Consider the following 10,149-nt stretch of genomic DNA (forward strand, 5'->3'; position numbering starts at 1 on the left):
GAAATGATGACTTTTTAGATACAACACCAAAAGCACAACCCAAGAAAGAAAGCACTGATGAGCTGGATTTGATTAAAATTTAAAACTTCTGGGGTACCTGGGTGCCTCAGTCCATGAAGTGTCCCACTTCGGCTCACGTCATGATCTCACGGTTTGTGGGTTTGAGTCCCACGTTGGGCTCTGTGCTGACAGTTCAAAGCCTGGAGCCTGCTTCAGATTCTGTGTCTCTCTCTCTCTCTGCCCCTGCTTGCACTCTGTCTCTCTCTCTCTCTCAAAATAAATAAAAACATTAAAAGAAAAATTTTTAAATAAAAAATAACTAAATAAATTTAAAACTTCTGCTCTGTGAAAGGCGATGTCGGGAGAACAAGGAGACCAGCCACAGACTGGGAGAAAATACTTGCAAAGGACACATGTGACAAAGAACTGTGGCCCAGAATATACCAAGAACTCTTAAAAGTCAACAATAAGAAGGGGCGCCTGGGTGGCTCAGTCAGTGGAGTGTCCGACTTCGGCTCAGGTCATGATCTCGCGGTCCGTGGGTTCAAGCCCCGCGTCGGGCTCTGTGCTGACAGCTCAGAGCCTGGAGCCTGTTTCGGATCCCGTGTCTCCCTCTCTCTCTGCCCCTCCCCTGTTCATGCTCTCTCTCTCTGTCTCAAAAATAAATAAATGTTAAAAAAATTTTTTTTAAAAAGTCAACAATAAGAAAATGAACAACCTGATCCAAAAATGGGCAAAAGACCTGAACAGACACCTCTTCAGAGAAGCTATCCAGATGGCAAGGAAGCATACGAAAAGATGTTCAACAGCCTATGTCATCAGGAAATCGCGAATCAAAACAATAGTGACATACCGCTACCCACCTATTGGAACGGCCCCAACCCAAAGCACTGCCAGCACCAAATGCTGGCGAGGACGTGCAGTGGCGGGGACTCTCAGTCACTGCTGGTGGGATGCACAAACGGTACAGCCACTCTGGAAGATAATTTGGCAGTTTCTTGATACTTACAGAGGAGGCTTCGTGTCATTACACATTCGTCCAAACCCACTGAAGGTGAACTCTAGGGTAGATAACGGACTTTAGGGGACACGATGTAGGATACGATGTAGGGGACTTTAGGGGTCCGTGTAGTTTTATCCACTATAGCGCAGGTGTAGTGTGGGATGGAGTTGGTGGGGAAGGATGCGTGTGACCAGCACAGAGGATATGGGGGAACCTGGTATTTCCCCCTTAATTTTGCTGCGGACCTAAAACTGCTCTAAAAAAAAACAAAGCTTATTTAATTGACAAGAAGAGAAGAGAGCACTAAGGGAAGAACTTTTGTCCTCGCCGTTTGGGTTACGGAGGGATAGCGCAGATGAAGAATGAGTCCTTGTTGCATTTTGAGCGCGTCGAGTCTGAGATGTTGGCATTTTTAGGTAACCAGAAAATCGGGCATAGGAGAGAGGGGGTGAGAGAGCCGTGGGGGCCACCGTGGCAGTAAGTCACATGAGCCGGGAAGACAGGGAGGGAGGAACAGGCCCAGAAGGGGACCCGGAAGCTCTGGCCTTGGGGCGGTGGCCCAGGTAGCCATGTTCAGGCAATACAGGGGAGACAGTGGCTCAGGCAAGCTGAGGCCCTCAGATGACCGGAGGGTGAGTCTCAGGGGGCTCCCCTGGGTCCCACAAGGAGGGGGCCAACCGGGGTGGGAGTGGGTGGGGGTGGGAGAAGGGAGTGAACGGCTTTCTCCCCGAATCTGGAACTTGCCGGGGAGGGTGAGAAGGCAGAGGCCTGGGAGGGCGGCAGGGCTCAGAGAAGGTGTTTATAGGGTGAGGGAAGTGGGAGCGTGTTTATAGACTAAGGGGACAGACTCTGAGAGAATCCAGAGCACAGGTGGAGGAGTAAGGGACTTTCATGGCTTATTTCGATTTATTGTGGAAAAGGTATTACACCAACTCTTAAAACATTTTTTTGGGAAAACTCCCATAATCACACCCCTCGACTCGCTCAATGATTCCTTTTCTTCTAATGCGAAGAAGTTTTTCCTGGCAGAAGGGAAGGGAATCCAAGGAGGTCCTGTCCCAAGACCTTGGCCTTCCCAGAGCCTAGTGGATGCGGGGGCTGGATGGGGGGAGGAGAAGGCTGGAACGGGGGAGGGAATTGGGGGGACACAGGGGGGCTGCGGGGTGGGGGGGAGCAGGGGACCGGGGGGTGCCAGGCTGGGATTTAATACAGAATCATCAGAAATGACTCCAAACCTTGTGTCCTCCCCGACGTCCTTGTGGCCGCCCTGCTCAACACGCCCAGCCCTGACCCCCGCGCGTGGAGGACGTGGGGAGGGTCGTGGCGCGAGTGGGGGAAGCCGGCCGTAATTGAATCCAGGGGCCTCCAGACAGAGGCCAATGGCTTTTCCCGGCCTAATTAGAGGGATTTTTTTTTTTAAAACCCAGGAAACAAATCCATATGGTCTGCGATTCTTTTCTCAGGCTCTTTACCCTCCTGAAGTCGTAAATGTCGTGGGCTTTTTAGCACCGGAGCCTGGGGAAGGGGGAGGGCCCCCAGGCTTAGGTTTCTCAGCGGGGGCCCAGTCCAGGATCTGGGGCCCCCAGGGCCAGGGTCCGCCCCCCCCCCACCTCAGCTCCCTCTGCTGGTCCTGGCAGGCAGCCTCCGTCCCCCACCCACGCAAGCTTCCCCTTCTCCCCCAGGGCTCTCCCCTGGCCAAAAACGCTCCCCCCCAACGCAGCCCTTCTTTGCCGCTGACCAGTCCATCCGCGTGGCCTCCCCTCGGCCTCCCCCCGCCTCCCCCGCCACCCCTGGGAGGATGCCCAGCGCTCTTTGTCTCCGTGCTGTCCTCCATGTGGGGCCTGCTTCTGTCATCAGAAGGGGAGGTGACCAGAGACCAGAATCATGCCTTTCCCATCAGTCTGGGGGCTTCTTAGCGGTTGCTCTACACGGTTGGAAAATCTTCTCTAAAGGACAGAAGACGCTGAGGTTGGGTCTAAGGCAGGAGGGAGCGTGCAGAGCTTTGCTGTGCTGTTTGCACTGGGATGGCTCAGAGTGTGGGACAGACTGGAACCTCGGGCCCAGACCCCTGGGCAGCCTTCCCCGGGCATCTGGGTCCTCTCCACAGAACCAGGGCAGCAAGCGAATGGGGAGAGGTTGAGGTTTGCTGTGAAACCAAGAGACAGGCTCCCCCGGTCGGTGGTGAGTGACCTCGCTCGGGGCCTTCTAAGCTAGGAGGTCAGTGGAGCCCTGGGGTGCATGCTGGCGAGGGCAGGCGCATGCAGAAGGAGCCGGCTTCTGCCCCCAGAATCCTCCAGAACGCGTTGAGCTTCGGGGGTCTGTGGGTAGAAACATCTTGCCCTGGAGATCCCTGCCCCAAGGGGATTGTGACAAGAGTCACGAGGTCTCGAAACGGGTTCCCACCTCTGCTGTATCTCCATGGTGTGACCTTGCGACAGTCGCTCGACCTCCTGGAGCCTCAGTTTCCTCATCTGTACAGTGGGGCGGTTGTGCTAATGGTTGTCCATCAGGCACACGCTAGGTGTGGGGGATTAATCAGTAAGAGCCAGACCCTTGTTCCTGAGCTTACGGTTCGCGTGAAAGGCAGAAGGGATTTTACCAGAAGTCTAAGAGGGGTTGTGTGGGGGGTTAGATGGAGGACAGCAGCCCAGAAAGCAGACAGGTGTCTGATGCATTAGTCTCCGGTCCCGTGTCAGCTGCGGCCAAACTCAGCCATCGTCCCCCTGACTTTCCTTCCCCCACCCCCCACCCCCCACCCACAACCTTCCTTCCAGCTCCCGTCCGGAGGGCCAGGCTATGTCTGTCTTGCAGGCTGGTGTCTGTGGGTGGCTTCTCCTTCTCCACATCGTCAGCCAAGAACGGGGGAAGGCGAGAGCTGCCGGCCTGGCTGGAGCCAGAGGGACGACGGTGAATGGCTTTTGCCAAACCGTGTCAAGCTGGATTAAATCACAGGGCTGGCCTGCGTTAATCCGTTCCTCTCCCCCCACCCCCCCCACCCCAAGTGCCATTCGGATTTTCCCTGGAGTGGCAGTGTCCTCGCTGGGTGGTGTGAAGTCTCCATGTGGAAGTGGGTACGAGCAGACCGGAGGGAGATGGGCTGGGCTCCCTCCAGGGAAAAGGGAGGCGATCAGCCTCCCATGGGCTTTTGAGAACCTAGTGGTCGCCCAGGTGCTGGAGAAAGGGGAACATGGTAAGGATGGGAAAGGGTTGCAGAGAGGAATCAGCTTATAATCTCATAGAAGAGTTCTTCAAAGCTATCAAGATAAAAATCTAATAAAAGATGTGAAGTGAGGACCCCCCCCCCCCAGCGGAGTAGAGCCACGTGAGAGGCCGATCTGGGAGGGCTTCCTGGAGGAGCTGGAAAAGGGACGAGGCTACAGACGGGGCCCCACAGGCTGCAGGTGCAGCCGGAAAGACCTCAAATGGGGAGTCTGGCCTGTCCTCAGGAAACGCAAGCCACATCGTCTGGCTGCAGGGGGAGAGGCTGGAAAGGCAGGGCGGGGTTCCTATGGGACCTCCGACGCCAGGGTGGGAGTGACGACGACTCAGATATCCACCGTGACCCCGGGGTGTGCCAGCTCTAGCCTCCCATATATTAACTTTACGTTTCACAGCACACCTTCCGGGGAGCTTTGTTGCTTCCCATTTTACAGCTGAGAAACGAAGGCTCGCCAGGACACGCATCACCTGGCCTGAGACCCCAGAGCTAGGAAGCAGCAAGGCTGGGGTTTGAACCGAGCACGGCGTGACTCTAAACCTTACGCTCTTTCTACTTGCGTCCCTTGGGGGATGGAGGCGAAACACCCAGCAGGAAGGGTGGGAGGAGTGTTCTGGCAGGGCCTTCATGTTAGGGGTCCAGGGACGGTCCCTGTGGGGCTGCCCAGGGGGATCCAGCAAGAGCCCAGGGAAGACGGAGGACCGGGGTGTCTTGAAACGGCAGACTCAGCTGAACCCCAGATTGAGGTCTCGGACGGGCAGAGTGGTGGGCAGCTGGGGACGCGCAGAGGGGTCCGGGCACAGGGTTGCAGGCTGGCCACGATGGTCTTCTTGCCCCCTCCACCAGGCCTGGCCTATGTGGCTCTGTGCCAGGCTCCCCGTGGCGCCAGCCTCCTGCCGCCTGGGTGGGGGGCTGGGAGCAGAGGGGAGGGGGTGGCGGTGGCGGCATCGAGGTTAAGACACCGGGCTCTGAACTGGGATCCCCTTTCTTCTTCCCCTGGTGGGTTCCAGCTGTCCCTGCCACTCTGCGGGAGGGGGGCAGGGGATTCTAGAAGGGGAACGAGACTTCGGCAGTATTTGAGTGGGGTCGTCTTATTTTCACCCTCCATCCTTTTGTCTGAATTCCAGTCCCCGCTCCCGGCTCCCTGCCTCCCCAGCCCTGCCCCTTGCCCCAGCCCTTCCTCGACGGAGACTCTGCTGACGGAGGGTTGCCGGGCATCGGGGCACCTGCTCCAAGTGCGGGTCTGTCTGAAACGGCTTCCATGCCAGTCTGCCGTGCCGGCTTGCCTGCTGTTAAGGGAAGCATGCTCCCAGATTGGGAGCTAAGCCCCCACCCCTGGCACCCTCCCTGCCCCCCTCGTCCCTTGAGCAGCCTGCACCTGGTATTGTGGGCAGGGTGGGGGTGGGGGTGCCACAATCTGGCCTGGAGGCAGCCTTCCCGCCCCAGGCCCCCCCCCCCTCGCCTGAGTCACTGTTCAGGGGTTTGTCTTGCCCCGGGGTTTCTGGCAGCCTCCTTGGAGAGGCGTGAGGCAGGTCTCAGCCTGATAGGCGTGTGGCACTCTGTGGGCACGTGCTCAGCCCGTGTGTGGCCCCAGGAAGAGGCGGGACTTGGTGCCCAGAGCTGTCCAGGTGGCTTCTGCATGAATCTGACGTGATCCTGGCGCGGGTGGGGGACGAGACGGGGAGGGCCCCGAGGACCCAAGCGCAGTCCCCTTCGCTGGCCTGGACTGTCGAGGGTGTGGAATATCACACAGAGGGGCTGGGCTGATGGAGCCGGGCCCAAGAGGGAGTCCAAGAGGAGAGGGATGGCTCAAGGTCAGCCCTCCTTGACCATGGAGATCCCCTCCTTCCTCCAGGCAAACCCCATCTCCCAGCAAAGCTTCTAGGAGACTTATACGCGAGCTCCCTCGTCTCACCTGCCACCTTTTCCTTGGGCCACTGCCATCTGTCTCCTGCACCCCCTCCTCCAGCCCAGAGGCTCATCCCAGCCCCCTCCCTCCCAGGCGTCCCCGCAGTTCTGGCATCGGGGATCACCTGTTCCTCCTGCACACTTAACAGTGAGTGAAAGCCCGCTCCTCCTCCAGGGCTCCCGACTCTACGAACAGCACCATCATGCCCTTGGCGGTCACAGCCGGAGACCGGGAGTCGTGTAGACTCCTCTCCACTGTGCCGTTTCCCATCTGATCCGGTGCCAGAGCCGGCTCATTCCCCCCTCCTTAATATTTCCTGAGTTGCTTCCCTCTCTTCCTCCCCACTGCTGGTTTTCTTGCCTGAAGCACCAGCCTCCCAGCTGGGCTTCCTGCCTGTCCTTCCAGAACACTCTCCTGCTTAGATAACTCCGGTAGCTCCCCGGTCAGTCCAAATTCCCCAGCCCGGCATTGGGGTCCCCTCTAGACCCGGGCCGATTTTCACCTTATTGCCACTGTTATTCATGCCGGTCAAAGGGGACTCCTCCCTGTCCTTCATTCTTTTGTCTTTGTTCCACCCGGTTCCTCTGCCTGGAACATTCTTCCCACCTTTTCTCCCCCATCCCCCACGATCCGAATCCGGACCATGGTTCAAGGCTCGGGTCTCTGCAGGGGATCCTCCTCGGGTTCCTGCAGCCACGAGGACTCCCTCCATCTTCAGAACCCCAGTGCCTCTTGGTGGCCCTCGAATCTTGACGCCCGTGGTGTTTCACGGCGATTCTTACTAGAAAGAACCACTTGGGTCTGGGGGTGCGGTCTCGCTCGGGTTGCCCGGTGAGGAGGAAGGAACTCAAATGTTGGTCTAGGATGGGGGCTACGTTTGTCCTTTCGGGCCCCCTTTGGGTAACTGTACCTCAATGTTCCTCACTCTCGGTCCCCATGCTTCAAGTGGGGCGACCCTCTTGCCTCGGGGGTGGGGCGTGTGACCTCCACCGTAGCCCGTCAGTGGTGGCCATTCCACGGCCACAGGGATAGGCCAGTTAGAACCAAGGATGCCTGGAGACTTTCACAGAGCTTCTAGAACGGAGGCATGTTCTCATTGCCACGGACCTGAAGCTGTGCAGCCATCGTCTCAACACCAGGGAATCGTCTGGGGAAGGAAGTGAAGGCAAGAGATAGAGACAGAGAAGCTAGGCCCTGGGATGCCATTGGAGCCTCTGAGTCAAGCTGTGCCTAGAGCCGGCCCTACCCCAGGACCTTTGACTTCGGATGGACCGTGCATTCCCTTAAACCACCCGGGGCGGGGTTTTCGCCCTCTTGCAACACAGAGAATCTGAACTGGTACCCGGGGTGAGGAGAGGGGAGATCCCAGGTGGCTGGCTTCCCGGCCGTCAGCACCACCTTCCAGGAGGTCATCGTGTGACCTCCCTCGGCTCCGAGGTTGACCAATGGAAGCGTGGCTGCTCCGTGCCCCTGGCCCGCACATCCGGTGCGGACCGCTGCCATCCCAAGGTCCGTAGGAGTGGAATGAGAACCATCTGGACTGTTGATGGAAGCCTTAGGCCTCGGGGTAGGGCTGGGCCCCTGGAATGTGGACACTGAGCCCCAAGCCCAGGCCAGAGAACGTTGCGGACTTCTCAGGGGGGCGTCAGGCAAAAAGACGACCGGCTTCTATGAGTCACTAGAATATGGGAGGGGGGTGGGAGTATTCCCAGACTTTTCCAAAGAGAGCATCAGAGCAGGGAGGAGACCCGATTCTACCTTTCCCAGGAGCCCTTTGGGAATGTTGCTGGAAGCAGCCGGGAGCAGGGATTGCCGGGAAGGAAGCACAGGGATTGGGATGTGCCCGGATGCTGTGGAAAGAGGGCTGGACGCACGCAGTGCCCTGGGAGGGCTGGGGGGGGGGGCGAGGGTTGGACTGCTCCTGAGTATTCTTCCATGAAAGAGCCCTAGGAGAACGTTCCTGGCATCCTCTAACACGGTTGGGGGACTGGAGCAGATAGAAATGGGGTGTGGAAATGGGGAGTCCTGTGCAAAGCCCTAACTTTCAGTGGGGCCTGGGAGGACTCCCCCTGCCCGCAGGGACGCAGAGAGCCTCTCAGCGTCTCCCCCAGGGGGACAACCGGGTGCCTATATGATGAAGGTGCTGCCCCAGAGACTGGCCTGGGCATGTGCTGACAACTAGGGGGCTTTGCTGGGGCTGGAGAGGGCTCTGGAGGCTGGGGCAGGGCCGGGCAGGCAGATTGCTGCAGGGAGCCTGGTGTAGCTGGGAGGGTCGGCAGGAGGGCAGGGGTGTTGGGGGAAGTCAGAAAAGAGGGGGCAGGTCCCCCTCTTGCCTCTGTTCTTCTATGCCCCAGAAGCCCGGGGGGCTCAGTCTTGTCCCCTGGCCTTCTGCCCACCAGCTGCCACCAAGCTGGAGGGGAATCTGCTTTGCATTATCAGAGGAGCCGCCTCCCCCAGGCATATGGTCAGCAGAACCCCCCCCCCTCTCCGCCGCCAGCCTGGAGCATCATGGGAAATGTCTTCTCCTGACCCCAGCTCTGGCCCAGCCCCCTGGAGCACTGGGCTATGGGCTCTGTGGCCCCACCACACCCCTCCCCACTGGATGAAGAGGCCTTTCACATGGTTCTAATCTGATCTCAGCTTCGTGGAAAAGAGAGGAAGGAGGCACTGGGGGAAGACAAGGGGCCCCGATGGGTGGGCAAAGATGAGGGGTCTCATCCTCCAGTCCAGAGAATGAAAGAGATAAAGGGAGGTTTCCCAGCCTGAGCAGAGAACAGAGAGGCCATGGGGATGGGCAGCGGGGGTGGGAGGGGGGAGCCCTAGGCTTCAGGCCTGAGGATACTGATGACACAAGAAGAAGCATCTATCTGTCCCCTGAGCCCACTGCGGGTTCCAAACGCATCCCTACTCTGGGGGGTATGGCTCTCTAAAGCTGAGCTGCCCAGGGTAATAACCACTAGCCACATACAGCTACGGGCACTTGTAACGGGGCTAGTCCAAACTGAGGTATGCTGTAAGAAGAAAATACACACCGAATTTTGAAAACCAAGTAAGGGGGAAACAAAATGTATCCTGTTTCATTAATAATTTAAAAATATTGATTATATGGTGAAATAATGCTTTGGTTATATTGGGCTAAAGTTCATTTCACCCGGTGCTTTTCACTCTTGTAATGTGGCTACTAGAAAATTTTTAAAAATCCCGTATGTCCCAATATTTCTATTGGACAGGGCTGTTTTAGAGCACATTTCATTCATTCATTTATCCAACACATTTTTCTTGGGTGGCAGCTATATGCCAGGCGAGGTGCTGAAGATTAGAAGGTGAGCAAAACCAGACCCTGTCTCTGGATTCCTGGCATTTACAATAATCAAAAAATCACTCAGATGGTGCCCGATCGCAAAGAGTTCTGAAGAAAAGGAATGGAAGACGATGTCCTCTGGACGTGGAATCAAGAAACCTGATTTGTGTCCAGAGTACGTGAGAGCTTCCCCGGGGAAGCACTGGACTGCGAAGTAACTTAGGAAAGGAGAAAGGGTTCCAGACAGAAAGGACAGCATGTGCAAAGGCCCTGTGGCTAAAGGGAACATTGAAGCTTGAAGAATTGTAAAAAGGCTGGTTTGGGAGAACACAGAAGGCAGTGAATCTGGGGGAGTCGGCAGAGGCCTCACACAGCCCTCTGAGGGCGACATTAAAGATGGGAAGCTGATGAAGCGTTTTTACCCTTGCGGGGGGGGGGGGGATTAGAGAAGGAGGGATGGAGATTAGGTGGAGGGCAGAGAGGGTTTCTCCACAATTGCTGAGGGAGAGGGTGCAAATGTCTGGTATGATGTCTGTAAGGCTCCCTGCTCCTATACCCGGGGAGCCTAGGCCAGCTTCCTCCCCACTCCCCAATCCTATGTGCTCTGGGCCTTGGCTGAGCTGCGTCCCTCTGCCAGGAATACTCTCCGCCCCCAGCTTGTTGACTCCACGCAAGGTCGCTTCAATGTCCCTTTTCTGGCAAGTCTTCCCTAACCCCTG

This window comes from Prionailurus bengalensis, chromosome E1, assembly GCF_016509475.1.
Source record: "Prionailurus bengalensis isolate Pbe53 chromosome E1, Fcat_Pben_1.1_paternal_pri, whole genome shotgun sequence".
NCBI classification, from domain to species: domain Eukaryota; kingdom Metazoa; phylum Chordata; class Mammalia; order Carnivora; family Felidae; genus Prionailurus; species Prionailurus bengalensis.